Source organism: Schistocerca americana, chromosome 3, assembly GCF_021461395.2.
Source record: "Schistocerca americana isolate TAMUIC-IGC-003095 chromosome 3, iqSchAmer2.1, whole genome shotgun sequence".
Taxonomy (NCBI): domain Eukaryota; kingdom Metazoa; phylum Arthropoda; class Insecta; order Orthoptera; family Acrididae; genus Schistocerca; species Schistocerca americana.
In genome coordinates, this window is record NC_060121.1 from 646,864,473 (window position 1) to 646,886,693 (window position 22,221).

Consider the following 22,221-nt stretch of genomic DNA (forward strand, 5'->3'; position numbering starts at 1 on the left):
TGATGTACACTGGATACGAATACACTGTACACTTTAATACATACTAACACAACACACATATGAACTCCACAGCACAATGCAAACATAGAACCAAATGCAAGTATCAAAGAACAAGGACAACTTACACTTCTACAAAGCATTCTTAAACATTAATGTTCCCGCCGGCCGGAGTGGCTGAGCGGTTAAAGGCGCTACAGTCTGGAACCGCACGACCGCTACGGTCGCAGGTTCGAATCCTGCCTCGGGCATGGATGTGTGTGATGTCCTTAGGTTAGTTAGGTTTAAGTAGTTCTAAGTTCTAGGGGACTTATGACCACAGCAGTTGAGTCCCATAGTGCTCAGAGCCATTTGAACCATTAATGTTCCCACTGTTTTGACTTGTGTCAGTCTTATTGCATGAAATCATCACAATTACTGTGGAAACCAATTTACTTATGAAATGTGATCTGATGATTTATCTGGGGATTTATTTATTTAGTGCATAAGTAACCGCTCATGTTAATGAATGAAAGCTGTGAAATCTAATAGTTACCAAATTTCAGTATAAACTACTTGTATTAGAAATGTAATAAAATGTAAAGAGACCTCAGTCACCAAAGTCAATAGGAATCAAGCGTACTCTTCCTAGAAGAATAAAACAATAGAAGTCTGTGCTATGAACTTAAAATTACCATATCCTAATAAAAATCCTGGCCACAGAATGGTTTGATGGAGTAATACAGATACACCTTGGATGGTGTAATCTTATCCTCCTGCACATCATCATTAATTTTTTTTAGTGTATTCATTAGTTTCAAAAGCTTCATGAGGCTTAAGATATAAAAAAGAAAAACCTTTTACTTATCTTCATTTTCTCTTCTTGTTGGCTCCAAGTCTTGCATCTAGGGATACATTCTTGTGGCTGAAATTTTGACTTAACGTTGTGGGTTCCTGATGACTAAATAACTGATGAAGATTTGCCTGTATATTTCTTGAATTGTATTCTTTGTCACATTATTAAATATCACACCGTTCTTTCAATTTCCACTTAATATACCAAATTATACTGCTACTGTCGATCACATAAAAATGTTTTGTCTCCATCTACTACTTACATTCTGCGGTATTCACAATATTCCAAAGAGTTTAAAATGCAAAAGAGTTTACAAACTTTCTTGACAAAGGAAGAATCCTCGCCAAAATACATTACTACTTTGTAAATGAGTCCAGAGAAAAGGGTGTCCCATTCCATTGGGTAATCTAATCTTCAAGCCTGTGTATAGTAAGTGATAAAAAAATCTATCAACTAGTGTTAATTAGTAAATAATGATATGATGCTTGGTGTGTTACATGGATGCTTCTGACCAAAATTTTGAAGAAAGTGTGGAATTTTGAATAGCACAAAGTAATTAGACTATTTTTATTCTGCCCTTTCAAGAACTTTTGTAAATGTGTTTAACCTATTTGTAGTTAGTGAGAAGTCTCATACCTGAATAGTTATTTAGATATTATCTAATATGTGAATAAGTAAGAGAGCAAAATTATGCTTTTAGAATGACAGCTGGAGATAACCAGTTAAATAAGAAGTGTACATTTATACTTATATGTCAGAATTATTTTCATGGATAAATAAGTAAATGAGAAGTGCTACAGATAGTGATGTAGGCTGGGTATATTCCCAGTGGGAGGGAACTTATAAAATGGGAATATTGCCGGGAATATTTCTTTGGCCTGGAAAGATTCCCAAAAATTGGGAATTTATGAAAATTTTTAGCTTTTGAATGCTTTAACACTTATTAAATGTAAAGTACATCAAACTTAGGTTAACTAAATAAATTCATACATTTTAATCCAAGATTTACCATTCTATGCATTAATTTCCTTGCAAATTCCATGCAGAACATTATTTACGGTAAGTCTGGTGGAGAAAATAATTTAAAATATTCACTAGGCATACTATTTTTAGGCAAGTTGAAACCCCACATTTCTCTGAATGAAACCTAAACTTAGAAAATATTTCTCTGGTGGTGTAATTCTCAACCAGCCATTATCTGTGGTATTTTTTAATTTTTCCAAATGAATGACTAGAGGTGTTTCACTTTCAGAATTCAAAGACTCCTCATTTCATGTGATAAATTACGATTTATAAATTTATTTTCTGAAATATCGTGATCACTTTCACTTTTAGAATTGTTAATATTTTACCATGTTCTATGTCAATAAAATCACTTGTATTTTCAAGTAAATCATAAATCTCGACCGGTTTATTCACATAATTTTTCCCCAAAATGTCATTTTCAATTACTAATGTTTACAAAATTTGCACGAGTTTATTTTAAACTTTATAGCTTAAAATACCTCTAATGCCAACGGAAAACTTGACAAATTGAATAAACAAACTTCCCTGTGTATTTTAGTAACTTTAGTTACTAGATGGCATAGCAATATTATAAACTCAGTTTTTCTAAAGGTTGATTATTTAAATGTTGGCAGTTCTAGGAAACGTAAGAGTCATAAATGTCGATGCTTCCCAGTTCTAGGGCTAATTCTTTGATACTTAAAACATTGAAAACCAAAAAAATGTGTTTATTTCTAACAAGGAGGTTAAGTCCAGATCCATATAAGATTTAACCATATAATTACTGCTTTTAACTATTAACAGTTTTGAGTTGTCTTGCTAATTAATCATAAATTCCCAGGAATTTATGAATTTTGGGAATATTGCCGGCAATATTCCCTGGGAATATTTATTCGATTTTAAATTCCCGGGAATTTTACAACACTAGCTATAGAGTTCTGTGTACAAGTCTCAAAACAATAAATTTTACTTCTTTTATCTTCCCATAAGCTCCATGGTTAGAGTTTCCATTCTTTGTCTCCTTTAATAAGATAGACTTTTGCACACCTTAGTGCTTGTAATGGTTTCATTCGCGTATTGGAAATTTATTGGTTTCACTTTTCAGTGAATGAATGAGTGATATTGTCTTGCTAAGTACAGCTGATGAGGACACTAAATGCACTAAACTGTGATCCCATCTGAAGGGAATTGAAGCACAAAATGTTAATACTCTGACCACTCAGCTGATCTCTCCACACAGAGAAAGAAAGTTGTAAATGTGTAAAATTTTGTAACATAATGTAAAAGCAGGAGATAAATCTTGGCTAAATAGTAGTCCATTACTCATGAGCAATACCTAAATGCATATAAAATGTTCTATAACTAAGGCAAGAGGGAGATAATAATTTTGTTTTGTTTAGTCTTGGCAACTTATCATGTTATGTGCATCTGAGACTGTTTGTGACGGATAAAAACTGAAAGAGTGATAAGTGGTGGTGCAAAGTAATCATTTCACACTCTGAATAAACTATGTGCCTATGAAATTACATTTCATTTATCAGTGGTGGATCATTGTAGAAGCGAGCAGCAATTGCAGTCACAAAAGAAGTCATTGCTTCATCCAGTGAATAACAGCAAAAACTGTGAATTGTTGAAGATACACACGTCTTGAATATTCACTAAAGCAATGGGATGTGTGTATGCATAAATAGTGTTATATCATGTAATTTAGCTGCCGGGTGTGTGATGTAATTCTCAATTGTTGTCAGTGTTCTGATTCAGATGCCTATATTCTTAACTTTCAACAGACAAATATGAGGTGTTTCAAAATACAATACTATGCACAAGGACACTTTAAGCTATGCCTGTGTTTAGTGATCCCTAGTATGAACATTCGCCAATGAAGACGATCTAAGAACTATCCCCAGTATTCTGTAAATAAGCTGTGCTAAAGTAAGACTGGAATAGCCATGCAAGTATACAGCAGCTTCAAATTTATACTCATGTGAATTTCTTATGAATAAATGTTGATGCAGATTATAATGATTGATGTTAAATGAAAAGAAAACAAATTTACCTACCCTCTAAAGTAAACTTTCCTTGTCAAGCATGCAAGAATATTTTATATTTATGTAATCTAATCTATGTGTCTTTTATGTAACTCACTGAATTTGGACATCATCATGATCTCCATGGAATCCTGTCTTGAAAGGCCTTGAGATATTCTGTCCACTAATTTTGAATAATCTTTCTAGATGGTTCTGGCTTCGATGATGGGTCCTCGGACATCATGTAGTCATGTCTGGTGTCCTGCACACCTCGTCCACTGCCTACAATGCCCATGTCACTGGTCCTAAATTTTAATGAATAATATGACTAACCAAATATGGTCCAAACTTTTTAAAGAAAAATTAACAATGTAACTGAACCATTTTCATTTTGGTGTTATGTGCTAAATAATCAGAAGAACTAAGTGCATGTACAATTATTCTTTGTGGTTATTACCTTACTGCTGTGACTTTGAAACTATTGAACTTTTAACACAATAAGAAACAGTTTTTTTTATCTACACATAATTGTATGATACATGGGTCTGACGATGAAAATTATGAAGGACTTAACTTTCAACACCAAATAGATACTTATTTAAACTTTTAATCTATCTAAGATACTAGATGTTTATTATTTAAGAGATTTGGAATTAGTGGAAGACACTTATTAAATTTGATTTCATCAAGTAAATATAATTATTTCTTTGCCTCAGTCAATGGTGCAGTATAGAGACACAATAGTATTTTGTCTTTACCTTCTTTTTTAAATGAAATTTAATTTTATTTTTAGAGCAGTTATAGTATTATGACTGTCAAATACATTATTTATAATATACACATCAAAGAAGTTTTGCATCACCCTGGTTCCCAGAACTCCTGAAGGTAAACGTTGACTGTGGATATTGTATCACAGACACAGTCCCTTTGACTGTTCAGAGATATCACTAAACCCACCCAAAGATGTAAACAAAAATGCATGAGCAGCATCTATTAGATGGATAGGGTCCGACAGAAGATCAATTCCAGTCATTCCACCAGGAAGGAGGTACACGGCTCGGGTTGTCTGTAGATCAACCATGCCTAGACGGTCAATAGCGCAGTTCCCCAAGGGCTACTACTGTAGTGGACGACTGCTACCTATGGATTATGGCTCGAAGGAACCCTGACAGCAACGCCACCATGTTGAATAATGCTTTTCATGCAGCCACAGGGCGTCATGTTATGACTCAAAGTGTGCGCAATAGGTCGCATGATGCACAACTTCACTCTCGACATCCTTAGCGAGGTCCATCTTTGCAACCATGACACCGTGCAGCTCAGTACAGATGGGCCCAACAACATGCCCAATGGACTGCTCAGGATTGGCAGCATGTTCTCTTTAATAATGAGTGTCACATATGCCTTCAACCAGACAATCGTTGGAGACATGTTTGGAGGTAACCCGATCAAGCTGAACACCTTAGACACATTGTCCAGCGAGTGCAGCAAGGTGGAGGTTCGCTGATGTTTTGGGGTGGCATTATGTGGGGCTGATGTACGCCACTGGTGGTCATGGAAGGCACCGTAACTGCTGTACAATATGTGAATGCCATCCTCCGAGTGACAGTGCAACCATACCGGCAGCATATTGGTGAGGCATTTGTCTTCATGGATGACAATTTGCGCCCCCATTGTGCACATCTTGTGAATGACTTCCTTCACGATAACGACGTCACTCAACTAGAGTAGCCAGCATGTTCTCCAGACATGAACCCTATCGAACATGCCTGGGATAGACTGAAAATGGCTGTTCATGGGCGATGTGACCCACCAACCACTCTGAGGGATCTACGCTGAATCGCTGTTGAGGAGTGGGACAATCTGGACCAACAGTGCCTTGATGAACTTGTGGATAGCATGCCACAATGCATACAGGCATGCATCAATGCAAGAGGACATGCTACTGGGTATTAGAGGTACCGGTGTGTACAGCAATCTGGGTCACCACCTTTGAAGGTCTCGCTGTATGGTGGTACAACATGTAATGTGTGGTTTTCATGAGCAATAAAAAGGGCAAAAATGATGTTTATGTCTCATTCACAATGTTTATGTTGATCTCTATTCCAATTTTCTGTACAGGTTCCGGAACTCTCGGAACCAAGTTGATACAAAACTGTTTTTGATGTGTGTAAAACAATAACTTATGACTTTAAAAAGTAAAATCATTAAAATGGTATCAATTAAACTTCAGAGTAATAGAGTAACTGACAGAACAATCTTTTTAAAATTAGTATTCGCCTTTTGTCTGACATCCTTCATCTGTCACTTCCCTCTTCACCTTTCCTCCTCATGGCCTTGTACTGTCAAGAGGTACAAATTAATTTAAGTTTCTTTAAGTGAAAATCGTCACTCATTTTTTTGTCCAAACATTGTGTTATGGTCTTTCATTTATACTAATGTAATCCTTTCTATGTCATTAACAGGTTTTGTTATACATGGCGGCCAGCATGAAATTTAATCATGTTTCTCCACAGAAAAAGAGTTCATTTTGCTGTTAAAAATAAGGTGTGTGCAAATTGTAAAGACGAAATCATGAAGTTAAATGAATGTTTGTCCAGCTTACAATTTACAATCAGTGCTCTGAAAGTGGATATTTCGAATTTTCAGCTTGGAAAAAGTGAGCCGAATACTCAACAAGTTCCGCAAAGCATAATGCCTGCTAGCAAAAAATGGATTACAGTCACTTTCGAAAACAGAACACAAGAGCTGCAAAATCATGTAAAGGGTAGAAGTACCAGTGACACAATCTTTGTGCAGGAGAACCCTTTTGAAGTGCTTTCAACTGTAGACTGTGATATCTCAGCGAGCTACATCAAACCACTCGGAAAGAAAAAGGACATCAGAAACAAAAAACGACAGAGTCAACTGTGATTGTAGTCACTGACAGTGAATCAAAATCAAGCATTCCTCAAGTTGGTTTATTGACTAATATGGGCAAAAAAGTCAAAACAAACAGTGCCACCACACAAGATCCAAGTACCAGCAGGCCTAAAAAACAGTTATCATCAACCAGCAAAAACATGTAAAATAAACCCATTTGCAAATAATCAAGAACGGAACATAGCAGCTGAATTTCAGCCTAGAATCAGTCACAAAATAACTAGCATAGTGAAACCAGGCGCAAAATTTCAGGCTTTCCATGAACCATGAAATGAATACAACAACTTTTTCATGTTCTTAGCAGGAACAAATGATGTAGCAGAAAACGAAAAGAAAGACCTAGTGATCTCACTTAAAAGAAGGCTACATGAGCTCAGAAGTTCAAACATGATCATCTTCTCTGTTCCACATCAATGTGACTTGCCAATCTGATCATGTGTTAATAAAGAAATGCGAAGTGCAAATAAACAGATCCTAAATATATGCATTAGATTCAAAAATGTTACATTTGTGGACATAAGCTGTGTAGGAAGAAGATTCCACACATCCCATGGCTTCCATCTCGACAAACTAGGGAAGGACATAGTTATAAAACAGATCCAAGAAATAGTGAACAGCAAATTGAATGTACAGTGTTGTGCTACAGAGGCCATCCCTCTCAAGGACAAAAATAACGAACACTTATGAGAATCAACCACGAAATGCCAGGTCAGTAAAACAATACATTGGCAGGAAAACAGTGATGATAAAACCCTCCACCAGCAAAACACCAGATGCATGTATATGTGTTTCATATGTGCCTCAAGCAGATGTCAGTCCGCACAAGAATAATTTATCATTTTTGCATTATAATGTACAGGGTTCAGGAAACAAAATAGACGCTTTTGAATCATTTATCACAGGACTATCTCCACATGTAGTAATAGTTACAGAACACCAGAAAACAGAGAACAAGATCCAATACTGCAAATTGGAAGGCTACAACCCAGCTACGTTCTACTGCAGAACACACAGTAAAGGTGGTGGTGTTGCCACCTTCTCAAGAAAATGTAAGTTCATAACCACCACAGAAAAAGTGTTATGGGGGAACAATTTTTGAGTTGACAAAGATTTCAAAATTGCATTTCTTAAAATCTCATTTTGCCCTGTTCCTTTCTGTGTCATAGGTGTATATAGATCCCCCTGTGGAAACGTTGATGCTTTTCTGAAATCACTTGATGGAGTTTTAAGTAAATTAATGTCATGCTGTAGAAGTGCAAATCTTGTCATACTGGTAGATCTGAAAATCAACACTTTACACGATGGTCAGGAAAGCAAACATTTTGTAGATTTTATCCTGTCTTATGGGGCTAAAGATCTTCTTGGACTCATACCCACCAGAATAGCTAACACACATAGTAGTTCAATTGATCATGTTATCACAAACTATGACCACATCATCTCAACAGACGTAATAAATAGTCACCTCTCAGATCATGTAGGCCAAAGACTAGTGCTAAAATATAATACCAAACTCAAAGCAAGAAAAATGTATGAGTACAGGCGAATATTTTCTGCAAACAACATTGCTACACTAAGACACAGTTTAAGCCAGGAATCATGGGAATCAGTTATGACAATAAATGGAACATGTTCACAGAAATTATGACTGAGCTCTTAAATAGAGCCATGCCATTAAAAAAAGTGAGTCTCCAGAAAAATCAACCTTCAAATGCAAAACATGTGCCATTAGATTTTAAAACAAAAGATCTGAAAGAAAAAATGGAAAACATGTATAGCTTACACAGACTGACAAACTCAAGAGTTACACAAGCAGTACAAATATAAGTATCGCAAAGAAGTCAGGAGATTGAAATCAGAAGGAATCAGCCAACAGATAATGCTTCAAAGACTTGCTGGTCAATTGTAAATAAAATCAGAAACAATGAAACAGTAACTAAAATCAATAATGTACAATTAACTGTGAATAATGGAGATATCTCTGATCCTCTTCTAGTCAGCAATATTTTTAATAATTACTGCACTGATACTGTATCTATGAAACAGGATATACAGCAGTCATTTGAGTCCTCTAACAAACAGACCTGCAGTACATTACCCGCAGGAAGCACATACAGCATTCTGCAGCTTATTGATAACATCAATAACAAAAAAATCAGCATGATTCAATGAAACTTCTCCATATCTATTGAAGAAATCTAAACATGAACTAATGAAAAACCACTCGTTCAACCAATAAACTGTGTTCTCAAAGATGGTGTGTTCCCTGACAAGCTGAAATTGTCCGTAGTGAAACCAGAAACCAGTACACAAAAAGGGGGAAACAAAGCATGTACAGAACTGCAGACCCATTGCCCTAATCTTAACTTTCAGCAAACTCATAGAGAAAATTATATTTAAAAAAAAAATTGGAACATTACAACAATACTGACATATTGCTGTGCTAGTATTAGTCTTAGTTGTAGGAAAGGGGAATTTTGTTAAAAATTCATTAAAGGCATGGTTGGACAATGAAGACTGGGGCCACTGACAGTGTGTGGTAATAGTCGGCAGCTAGTAGGCCAGGGAGAGTAAACATGGTGCAGAGCCACAGTGGCGTATTGCACGTACGATTTGTTTGGAGTGGTGAAACAGCAAGGCAGGGAACTGCAGCATTGCTTTAAGTTATTATGACGTATGAGGCGAGGCAGTAGGCCATAGCCGGGAGTGGCGATGTGTAAATGGCTGACGTATGGGAATTTACCCCTGCCATAGTTTCTGTCTCTCTCTGAAACTACATCTGAAGTGAGGGGAAAAGCAGTATAAATAGTCAGACACTTTATGCTTGAGGGGTGTGTCAGGTCAGTCGAGAGTCAGGTCGGACCTGTACTGGTCTATGCTTATAGGGGCCAGTCTGGCAGTGATGTTGTAAATATTCTGTTTATATTGTACTTTGTTTCTATGTACTTGTTAGGGTTGTATTCCGACTCTGGGGACACAACTCCAGGATGGGATGGAACAGCAGCCGGGTACTTGTAGATCGCATGGTCTGCCTGAAGGAGGGCAGTAACAGCAGCCTGCAGCAGGTCCAGGACAGGCCACGTTCACTTCCCACCTGGCGTACTGGGGTCCGGACGAGGCATATGCTGCAGGAGGCGCAGCAGTGCTAAAACAGTGTTAGGGATGGCGGCGAGTGTTGCCATCCAGCAAGCACCACTAGCGGCGAGTTGCGGCACCGCATCCAGGCAGGCGTGGGCTCGAGTCTAGCCCTGTCCTGGAAGCAGCAGTGGCCCGAGGGCTACGGGTGACCAGTACAACCACCTTTGTCCCATGGTTGGACAGAGCAGACCAAACGGGCAGCTATGCGGTGCAAGTCATGATGCCTCAGCGGGGGGCGACCGGGCAGAGCGTGCTGACTCCCAGCTGAGCGATCTTGATGATGGAGCAGCGGCATTGGCATACCAGGAGTTACTGAACCAGCTCGACTTGCAGAACAGCACTGCGGGTGGCACGCCGACACTACACTGTACCCAAGTACTGTAAATTATGAATAAAGCAATGCTACCGAATACCGCTGTATCACCCTCCCCTTGATGCTATTGAACTTGCTTGGCCTCCTGACAAGAAGCGGTGTGGTGGGCCCCGCCTTCAGCTTGGCCATCTGGAGTCCCGGGTTTGACCATTGACATGCCGCAACAGTGGTTACAATGCTGGTACTGGGTTTCCATTCCCACATCTTATGTCAAGCAAGTAGCGTTGAGGTGTGCCTGTGTAGAGTGGTAGTTGAGGTGTTTGGTTGCATTCGTGATGGGTGGTTGTACACTTCTTGTTACGTCTTGTAATTTGGGAAGTGTTCGTCCATACCAGTATAGGGAGGAAAGCAGGACTCACCTGCACACAAGTACGATGGGGATGGGTGAGTGACATCTGATTTATTGTTTATGTGTCATTCTTTTGTGTTTTAAGATGTTAAGTGTCAATTAGGATTGACTTTTTGAAGGTGTCTTTTGTAAGGCCGGAGGAGCTTGTAGATTTATCTGAATTCAGGGGAAATGATGAACATGATGACATAGTGTGTAAGTGATGTAATTTATGTAACCTGTCAGGCCATGGATTACCGTGTACAAAGTGGGTGCCAAAGAGTTGTTTTATTAATAACAGATTTGGACATTTGGCGGGCAATTGGTCAGAATGTACATGGGCGATGATTCGCCGCATGAACTAAGTTTTGGGAGTAGCAGAGTGGAATTTATACTAACAGTAGAGCTATAAGCAAGAATGGTGGAAACATCGCAAGCAGCAGAGGTTGTGGTAGTGATTACAGCGGAAGCTGTAGCTGCTCTAACTGAGAAAATTCAGGTATTGTCGGAGGCAAGGATAAGAGACAAAGAAAAATATGAAGAATTAGCAGGGAGATTTGAGGCATTGCGAGTAGGGGAAGGGACGTCGGGTGAAAGTAAATTGCAGGTTGGGGAGAGTCATACACCATTTGACCCGGCAATCACAGCATTGATTAACCCCTTTTCGGGTAAAATAACGGAGGATGTGTTGGTATTCCTTAATGATATTATTACAATGGCTGAGGCCAATAGGTGGTCGGATGTTGCAATGCTGAGAGTGGCGAAGTTACGCTTGATAGGGGATGCCAAATTGTACATACTGTACCATGAGATGTTGAACAATGTGGGGATGTTTGCAGATCTTGAGGCTGGGTTATACCAGAGGTACCAAAAACGGAATAGTACCAGGTTTTTTCGAGAAAAATTAAGTGTATTAGTTATGAGAAGAAATGAGACTGTGGAAGTTTTCTCAGACAGGATTCGAAAGCTGAATGCACAAACATTCAAATTGTCACTGAATGGGGAGACGAATAGAGTGCTGTTACAGGAGGCCGAGAACAAGGTGTTAGATGTGTTTTTGTGGGGAGTACCACCAGAGATGTCATGATGGGTGAGAATGGAGAATCCCAGTGATCTTGCGGTGGTTCTAAGGATTGCCACATATGTAGAGGAGGTAGATTATGTGACGAAGCAAAGGGTGGAGCATAAAGTTCTGGCAGTGGAAATTAAGTGTTTTGGCTGTGGCCAGGTAGGGCATAAGAGGAGGCATTGTCAGCATCTGTTGCGGTGCTACTCATGTGGGAAAATGGATCACTGGGCAGTGAACTGAACAGGTAGGGGGGAACCTCAGCAACAGCAGCCATTAAACGAGAACAGAACTGCTTCAACCGTCGGAGGGCGGTCCCAGTGAAATTAGGTAATGCGCTTGTAGGTGCACAGAGGGAATGCTGCTTATTAGGCTTGGTGAACGGAAGGGAACAGACGTTTCTGGTTGACACGGGGCCACACGTGTCTGTTATTAGCCTAATCCTGGTTAGCAAGAGAAGGCTTGAGCGAACACGTTATAGGTTACATGGGGTGGGGGATAATAAAGTGGAGTCATTGGGTATGGCAGTACTTCAATTTGTGATTGCAGGAACTAAGTTTAGTGAGCAGGTAGAGGTGTTACCATGTGTGGGTGAGGGGTATTCGATGATTCTCGGACTGGACTTCCTTGACAAGCAACGTGTGAAGATAGATCTTTGGCTACAAACAGTGGAACTTAGTGGAACAATGTTTTGCATGGGGGAAATGGTTGCAAATGGATGAATGTCGCAAGGTGCACTTAACACGAAAGTAATGGCAGCTAAACTGTGAATAGGTTCATTAAAGGTCGATTAGCAGGATAACATACCGGCAGGTACAGGGAAGGTAGTATGGGTTTCGATAAATATGGACTACCAAAGGAGATGTTGTAGATATTGGAGCCACTCTCGCGTAATGAGGAGTTGGATAATGCACACTATTATGTGCGGAGGAGTTTAGTTCACGCAAGTTATGTGGAAGGAGATTATAGGGTTCCTGTAAGTATAGATAACTTCAGCAGAGCAGATTTTAGCTTATCGAAAGGGGTGTTATTGGCCACATTGGAGGTTTTTGATGAAGATGATCTTGATAGGGAGGATTTAGGGGTGAGCCATAAGCAAAACGTTGATGCAGCGCATTTGAGGGGAAAATTACAGCATTTTCAGGGAGATGACAGGGTCGCATTGGAGGAATTGTTATTGATATTTAGCGATTTATTCGGAACGAAGGGTAGGTTACCGGCAACACCGATTATGAAGTATCACATACCAATGGAGGATAATACACCAGTATTTAGGAAACCATATAGGAGATAGCATGTCATATGCAACCGCTACTAGAGGAGTTTATAGAACAACTACAGGATGGAATCACAGAGCATAGCGATAGTCCGTATTCAAGCCATTTAGTTCTCATACCTAAGAAGTCGGTGGATGGTACAAGGAAATATAGGTTTTGTTGTGATTATAGGTTTCTGAATGCGAAAACCATTTTGGGTGCATACCCGATTCCGAATATCACGGACACATTGGATAATCTGGGACAATGTACGTATTTTACGACGATGGATTTACATGAATACCACCAGTTGGAAGTAACACCAGAGGATAGGGCATGACAGCTTTTACTGTTCCTGGGGGACACAATCAGTATATAAGTATGCTGTTCGGGTTGAAGAATGCACCACCAACTTTTCAGTGATTATTAGGTGGGATTTTAAGGGAATTGAAACCAAGCACATGTATGGTTTACCTAGATGAGATTATAGTATTTTTGAAGGATATACCAGAACATGTATCATGTTTAAGAGAAGTCCTTAGGAGATTGCAGTTGGCATGGTTAACATTAAATTTAGAAAAATGTAATTCTGCACAGATGCAGGTCAAATCTTTAGGTCATGTAATCAGTGAACAATCCTTGGTTAACAGAGGCAGTTCAAAATTTTCCGACACTATGTACAACGAAGCAATTACAATTGTATATTGGGTTATGTTCATATTATCGTAAATTTGTAAAGGATTTTGGTAAAATAGCTGAGCCATTAACAAAACTTTTAAAGAAATAGGTTAAATTTCAATGGACAGAGGAATGCCAGCAAGCTTTCGACGCATTAAAAAAGAGATTAGTTTCTGGTCCGGTGTTGGTGTTTCTGAATTTTGAAGAAGACTTCATCTTATCACGTGATGCTTCAAATGGCACAGTAGGATGTGTTCTGGGGCAAATGGTAAAGGGACAGGAGCACCCAGTGGCGTATACTTCCAGATAGTTAAATAGGGCAGAGTGGAATTATTCCACAATGGAAAAGGAGATGTTGGCTGTAATATATGGAGTAACATATTTTTGTTGTTACCTTTATGGTAGGAAGTTTAAGGTCATGACAGATCATGCAGCTTTGAAATGGTTACTGGGACTCAAGAATCCTTCTAGTCGGTTAACACGGTGGGCTCTAAAATTAAGTGAGTTTGACGTTGAAGTAATTCATAAGCCAGGGAAGAAACACGGGAATGCAGATGCATTAAGTCACAAGTGAGATGCATTAGAAGTAATGGGGATGAGAGTGTCGTGGAATGACAAAGGGCACAAGCAGAGGATGAGGAGTGCCAGGGTGTTAGAACTCAACCACATTTCATTGTGGAGGGAAATTTGTTGTGTATAATTACCAGGTGTGGACCACAGATAGTGGTACCAAAGAGTTTGAGAGAGGAAGTCTTAAAGCAGGCACATGGTCATGTGCTTTCAGGGCATGAGGGTCGTTGAGTAACGGAAAGACAAGTAGCAGAATGATTTTGGTGCAGCACTCGAAGAAGGGATGTGGAACAATATATAGCAAATTGTGTACCATGTGTGCAGAGAGTGGATGCGACGCGTGCACGAATTCCATTGTGACAGTTACCAGAGGCTTCGAAATCTTGCGAGTTTATCGGGCTAGATATCTGTGGGGCATATAACCAAATACCGGCAGGGAATTGTTACGTATCACTTTTCACAGTTTCTAGCCATGGTCACAATACCAGACCAACAGGCAAGTACGGTAGCAGAAGCTTTAGTCAATAACTGGTTATTAAAGTTTGGGGTGCCTGACAGCATAAGTACGGATTAGGGAACGAACTTCATGTCCGAATTAATGTCACAGTTGTGTCGGTTATTGAGAATTAAAAAATTATGGACCAGTCCATTTCATCCACAGGCAAATCGGAGAATGAAGCGAGTACATAAGACAGTTTCAAGAATGCTAAGTTATTATGTGAATGGAAACCATGATAACTGGGACGTTTATCTTCCGTACATGGTATTGAGTTATAACACCAAAATACATTTGACGGTCAGAATGCCACCATTCGAGGTGGTCTACGGAAGAAAGATGCCATCACCATTTGACATTCTATGTCCAAAATCAGCAGCTCAAGGGGACAAAGTGAGGAAATTTGCATGGACAATACGGGAAGTCTGGAAGAGGGTACAGAAGGCCAACACGAAAGTGTTAGAAAGGCAGGAAGAATAGAATACCACGGTACAGGGTAGGTCAATGGGTACTGATCATGAATCCATGTACACCTAAGGGAAAGACGAAAAAATTCTTGATGAAGTACCACAGACCATACCAGGTCATGGAGATGACTTCGCCTGTAAATGTTAAAGTGCAGCAGCCAACAAAAACATCCGTTATCCATGTAAGTAGTGTAAAGCCTTTTAAAGGAATGGTGGACAGGTTACCTCAATTACAAGGAAGTGACCCAATTGCAGAGGCTAGGCAAAGCAAATGGAAGAAGAATGTTGCGGCGGAGGTACAACAGCGGTTGCATAATGTTCCATATGCATTACAGTCACGGAGGGAGTAAATTATTATATGTTTAATATTGTATGGCATGTTTACATTTGGTGTTTGTGTATAAGGGATAATTTGCATTTTTTTTGTTTTGTTTTGATGGGTCAGATGTCAGATAACGTTTGAACATTACAACAGAATCGCACTGATAGAATAATGACAGTGAGCATTTCAGCCACAGGGTGTGCCTTTTTTCTATTTTTCTTGAGTAAAGCTTTGAGGAGAGGGTGGAAACATGCACCAGTAGAGGAGGTGCCAACACATCAGTTGCCTACAGCATGGGTAACCAGTGTAAACAGTATATATGGGTAGTGTTAATATTTTTATGTTCTTGTTAGTTTTAGTCTGTAGCATATAAGTTTTGTGAACAAGGTATGTTTATGCAGCCACAGGCCACTGCTGTTATATTATGACTTGGGACACATCTTGTCAAAAGGAGGTAGGTGTGCTGTGCTAGTATTACTCTTAGTCATAGGAAAGGGCAATTTTGTTAAAAATTCAGTAAACGCACGGCTGGGTGATGAAGTCTGGGGCCGCTGGCAGTGTGTGGTAATAGCCAGCAGCCAGTAGGCCAGGCAGAGTAAACATAGCGCAGAGCTGCAGCGGTGCATTGCACGTACAATTTGTTTGGAGTGAAGCAAACACAAGGCAGGGAACTGCAGTATTGCTTTAACTTATTGCAATGTATGAGGCGAGGCAGTAGACCAGAGCCGTGAGTGGCGATGTGTAACTGGCTGACATACGGGAATTTACCCCAGCCATAGTTTCTGTCTCTCCTTGACACTACATCAGAAGTGAGGGAAAAAGCAGTATAAATAGTCAGGCACTTTTAGCTTGAGGGGTGTTCCAGGTCAGTCGAGAGTCGGGTTGGACCTCTGCTGGTCTACATTTATAGGGACCAGTCTCTGGCAGCGATGTTGTAAATATTCTGTGTATCCTATGCTTTGTTTCTATGTACTTGTTCGGGTTGTATTCCACCTCCGTGGACACAACACCAGGGCAGGATGGAACAGAAGCCAGGTACTTGGAGACTCCACAGTCTGCCTGAAGGAGGGCAGTGACAGGGGCCAGCAGCAGGTCCAGGATGGGCCATGTTTGCTTCCCACCTGGCGTTCCAAGATCCGGGAAAGGCATACGCTGTGGGAGGTGCATCAGTGCTGAAGCAACGTTAGGGACGGTGGCAGGTGTTGCCATCTGGCAAGCACCACTAGCAGCAAGTTGCGGCACTGCATCCAGGAGGGCGCACATTCGAGTCTGGCCCTGTCCTGGGAGCAGTGGTGGCCCGAGGGCCACGGGTGACCAGTACAACTATCTTTGTCTCATGGTCAGTCAGAGCAGGCCGAGAGGGGCGGAGGGTGGTGGAAACCAGGGACTGTAACAGTCTCCGGAATCACGGACAGGTACGCGAAGCAAGATGGGACACTTCAGCGAGTGGCAACCGCGCAGAGCACGGCCGACTCCGAGCTGAGCGATCTTGATGACAGAGCAGCGGTGTCGGCATACCAGGAGTTGCTGAGCCGGCTGGAACCATTTCTGAAAAAAAAGCATTAGCAAGGATTTGAGGATTTAAAATGTTTAAAAAATTTTTTATGGGGTCACAAAATTCTGAGTCACACATCCAAAGAGCCTTGACTTTCCATAAAGATTGTCATTTATCACATAATTGATTAACCAGATGGGTCCTCTTTTTGCAGTAATTTGAGATGAGAATAATATATGTACGAGGGTTGCCCAGAAAGTAATGCACCACATTTTTTTTCTTCTTCAACAATTCTTTATTGAACATAATGAGAACACCACACACGAAAGAATGGTGTTTTATCTACACACCCTGTTTTTCCACATAATCTCCGTTTCATTCTATGGCCTTCCTCCAGCGTGAAACAAGGTGTGTATGCCCTGTTGGTACCAGTCCTTTTCCTGGTGGCGGAGCCAGTGCTTCACTGTGTGACTCACCTTCTCATTGTCCTCAAAATGTCTTCCATGAATGGCATCCTTTAATCTGTCCTTGTGAATGACAACATCAGCTCGCTACAACATGTCAGGTGTGACAGCCGTGGATGGTCTCCCCAACTGTTGCAAATCTTGCTCTGCCGAACCGCATTCTGATGACCTCATCGTCCATGCCCAGCGACTAACTGTACTTCTCTCAACAGCAGATGTGCCATACATGTTGCACAAGTGTTTGTGAATATTCCCCACAGTTTCTTTCTCTGCAGTGAGAAATTCAATGATGGCGCATTGCTTGTAATGTACATCACCTACAGACGCCTTTTTGAAATCGTCTACACTATCTGCCAGAAGTGACAGAAACATGGTGCGCTCAATCAGGAGAGTTCAAGTAACACATACTTAACATTTTGCATTCGTAGCATTGTTTTCAGCTGAGAAAAAAAATGTTGTGCATTCCTTTCTGGGTAACCTTTGTAGAAGGCAAGATGCTTTTTCTAGCCTGCCTAAATGTGCAGAAAAACAAGAAAGGAAATAGGAAAATGAGGGAACGTTCCATATTAATTATTTTAAGGAAGCTGAAGGAAGCTAGAAGGTAGTTGATATTTGTAAAAATATGTTACCTAACTGGAGACTGTCTGAAGTTAGTGAAGAATAAATTTGATGCTAAGCAGCCAGAAAAGTCAAAGGTGTTGTGACCAAACTGCCGAATCTTTCCGTCAGTAAATGAGGTATGTTCTCAACTGACTCGGTTGTTTTAACCCCCTCTATTAACGGAATGACGCACTTGCCAATTCCGTATGTATATCACCAATACGGACTTGTAGCTGTCATGCCTTTGCGCTTACTGCTACGTATTTTAACAGTAAATAGCTCAATCCTAATGGTAAGAGGTAGTAGTGAATTCAAGTTGTTAATATTTAAATACGGCACAGCTGCCACACACTCAGTTCACTTTTACTCTGCTCCTACCCTCGCCATTGCACAGCATTAACTATGTGCTACTTGGACCTTGCTAAGCTATTAAATTCACTGGCGTGTACATTTTGACCGTTACTCACCAGTATTTACCTAATGATTAAAGCACACTCCTAACCGGACTATTTCCCAAAGAGCTGTGATGATTGAACGGGTTCAATCCACGGCCTACAGTGCCCTACAGTTCACATGGTAACACTGCCTACCTGACCCACTTAACTTGGTAGTGAGCTTATGTATCCATTCATCACTGCTAGCAGCACTGGATAATCCTATCAGCATGATGAGAGCAGCAGACTTACCGTCAAATCCTCCTGAAAATACTTATAACTATGGTCGCCAGCTCTAAAGGAGCAAAAGAATAAATCACTTTTTGGCTCGTTTCACAGTGAAATGGCTTGAGTTGAATTTAAACTTAATTTTGAATATTACTATTACTGATCATTCGAGGTGATTCAACAAAGCAAATACTCTTTCAATTTCTGTGTGTTGACTTGGTAATTACTACCAAGACTCTTTATGCAACTTGGGTTAACAAAATTCTATCCTTCAACTTTATATAATGATTTTGAATATTACTCTTTGAACAATTGATATGGATTACTTAAGTGACATTACTTAAAAAGTTACTCAGAAAAATTTAAGTTAACTATAAAATGGCGACTCATTCTGGTGTGACCATTGCTCTTTTCAGCATTCTTATACGCTAAAGTATTCTATAACAAAAGAATTGTAAATGAATGAGTCTGATTTCACTATACTATGTTTGAGGTTACTACACTTTACAATGAACAACATGCGTCGTAATTTTACTCATAACTGTATTCTGTCCTCTGTACTTGCATAAAAAGAAAAACTGATATTCTCCTTTTACATTTCTATAAAGTTTGAATTAACAATTACAAGCAGTCTTGCCTTGGGTAGACGTGCTGGTGCTGGTGGTGAGATGTATGTGGATAACGCAACTCTTCACACCCCATGCCCTTAATGGCGGCTGGAACCACGAGCGGTAGCACTCGTATAAGCTACTGCATGTTCGCCATAAAATCTGGGTGCAGGAACTCTTACAATCAGCCCCAGTGGCATAGAGGCAGCTTCGATAACCATTCGTCGCGTTTTACTCCACAAATGGCGACGATATTCGCCTCTTCGCCGTAGCACAATCACATTTGCGTGAGCACAGTTACACACGTCCGATCACGTCAACACCACTCAGACCATTCTCTTGTTCAGTCCCTGTGTCTCCAGCTACCTCTAGCGACGCTTGTATCACCAAGAGTGGGGGCCTTCCCCTACAACATTTTTACGGAAATCATTTAGTGTTTAAGAAATTTTATGTTTATTACCCAGTCATAATGATTTACTACTAGCGCTTAACAACATTAAATTATACAGTAATAACTTATGATTAACAAGAAAAAGGATACATTTGAGTCTGAGGGCTTAGTGCATTGTCTGACAGATAGCGTGGTGGTGCCTTTCCACTAGTTCCCGCTAGTGTCAGCCGAACCTTTCTGGTTTCGCCAATAGATGGCATCAGGGTGTGTTCCCTGGCAGTCTCATGCCAGCGCGCCCGTTTGTGATGCGCGGGCTCCAAATTACTGGCAGCCTACCATCGTTTCAGTTCCGTTACACATGCCCCACTTCTTATTGAAGTATCTAACAGTGATAATTCATTAAGAAGTCTCTCCTATAATCAATCTGAAAATGATCATTAAGCTTTTTAGAAAGGGCTTTTTTCCCTTTCTTACTGGTACACCTCCACACTTATATTACATATTTAAAATTAAACACCAATTCTTTCTCTCTTTACAACTAAACATTACATAAATGATTTACATATACTCTTTCCAATTTTCTTACTTCTAAACACAGCACACTTTAAACAATTTTTTACAAAAACTTTAAATACACTTCTTTTATCACAGGCAAGTAAAACACACGTTATGCGCCTATTACTTTATAGCCCGTCTTTTTCACTTTACCTCGTCACTTTTCTACCTTTTCCACAACACTTATTTACACATCTATTAAGGCTTTCTTAGAAGCTCAGTCTTTCCCTAGCTGTTTAGTCTCTACTTAAACTAGAAGTTTCATTAGAATACTGCAACATATTTTAGTGAACATTTACCTCTCACATAGAACAAAAGAAACAAAACTATTTATATATTGCTTTACTTTAATATTTATTTATTTTCAATCTGGTAGAATCCGTGGTTCATACCTTTTGAGATCCACTATGTTTCTTACTCCCAGGCATTTGCCTGTTAATGGGTACTCTAAATAATAAGCATTCACAATGGGTATGGACACTATTTTAAATGGTCCATTATATATATATATATTTCAATTTGCTGATCTCGTTATTAATTTCACTTGACTTTTTATGTGTTTTTACAAGAACGAGATCACCTATTTTGAATTTAGGATTCCTTATTTTTTCGTCGTGATGACGAATTCTCGCATCTGCTTGTTTTCTCATCTTGTGTTTTACCAAGTTCTTTTTACTATCACAATCTAATTCAACTCTATCTGGAAATTCTAGTAGGTCTTCTACTAGACTTTTACTTCTTGTCTTTTTCAGGATTTCTTCTGGAGTAAATCCAATGCTCTCGTTTGTTGATGAATTCATGATTTCTTCGAATTCACTCACGTACATGCCCCACTTCTTGTGGTTTCTATGGCAGTATGTCCTGAATAACCGTCCTATCTCGCGCATATATCTTTCTGCCGGATTGCTTGATGGATGATAAGCTGAGATATGTACCACTTCTACCTGTTTCTCAGTCATCCCATCTTTCCACATTTTTGAGCAAAACTGAACACCATTATCTGATAGTATTCTCTTTGGCTTCCCTACTTTCAAAAAATAATCACACACCATTTTATCATACACAGCTCTGGCAGTAGATTTTCTCAAGGGATACAGCTTTATATACTTTGAGAAAAGTTCAACTGCTACAAATATGTACACAAAACCCCCCATGGTTTTCGGTAATGGTCCGAAGATATCTACTGCTACTATTTCTAATACTTCATCAGGTCTTATTGATAGCATGGGCCCTTGATTAGTGGCATATGTTACTTTCGCCTTTTGGCATAGATCGCAAGATCTTATCCTTTGTGCTACCCTTCGTGCCATGTTATTAAAGGTAATGCATTCATCTAACTTATCGGTACACTTCCGTGCACCACAATGACCATATGCCAAGTGAACATAATCTATCAGCACTTCAGTGTGTTGTTCCAGCCAACATACTCTCCACTTCCCTGGATTACTTAATCTTTGAAGATACAGTACACCTTTATGTATTTTATATGAAGCCCTTATGTTAGTTGCGTCCGGATCGTCAAACTTGACCTTTACCGATTTGAGTGTGTCATCATGACTTTAATACCTTCGCATATTCCAACATATTTCCCTAATTTTTCTCTTCCTTCCACTTTTTTGAAGTAATTCACCTCGAAAACATCTTCCTTGTTCTTTACACTTTCTAGTGTCCAACATCCTTCTGGTAATCTCGACAAAGCATCCGGTACTGCGTGTTCTTTCCCTTTAACATTCTTGATCTCTATACCAAATTGTTGTAAAAACAGCGCCCATCTGGTCAACCTGTTATGGAACAATCTGCAGTCCTTCAAAAATATTAAAGCTTTGTGGTCTGTATGGACCACAGTCTTATGTCCCCATAAGAAAAGTTGAAATTTCCTAAAACCCCATACTATAGCTAAAGCCTCCTTCTCTGAAACCGTATAGTTTCTTTCATACTTAGACATGGATACATTATATGGTAGTTT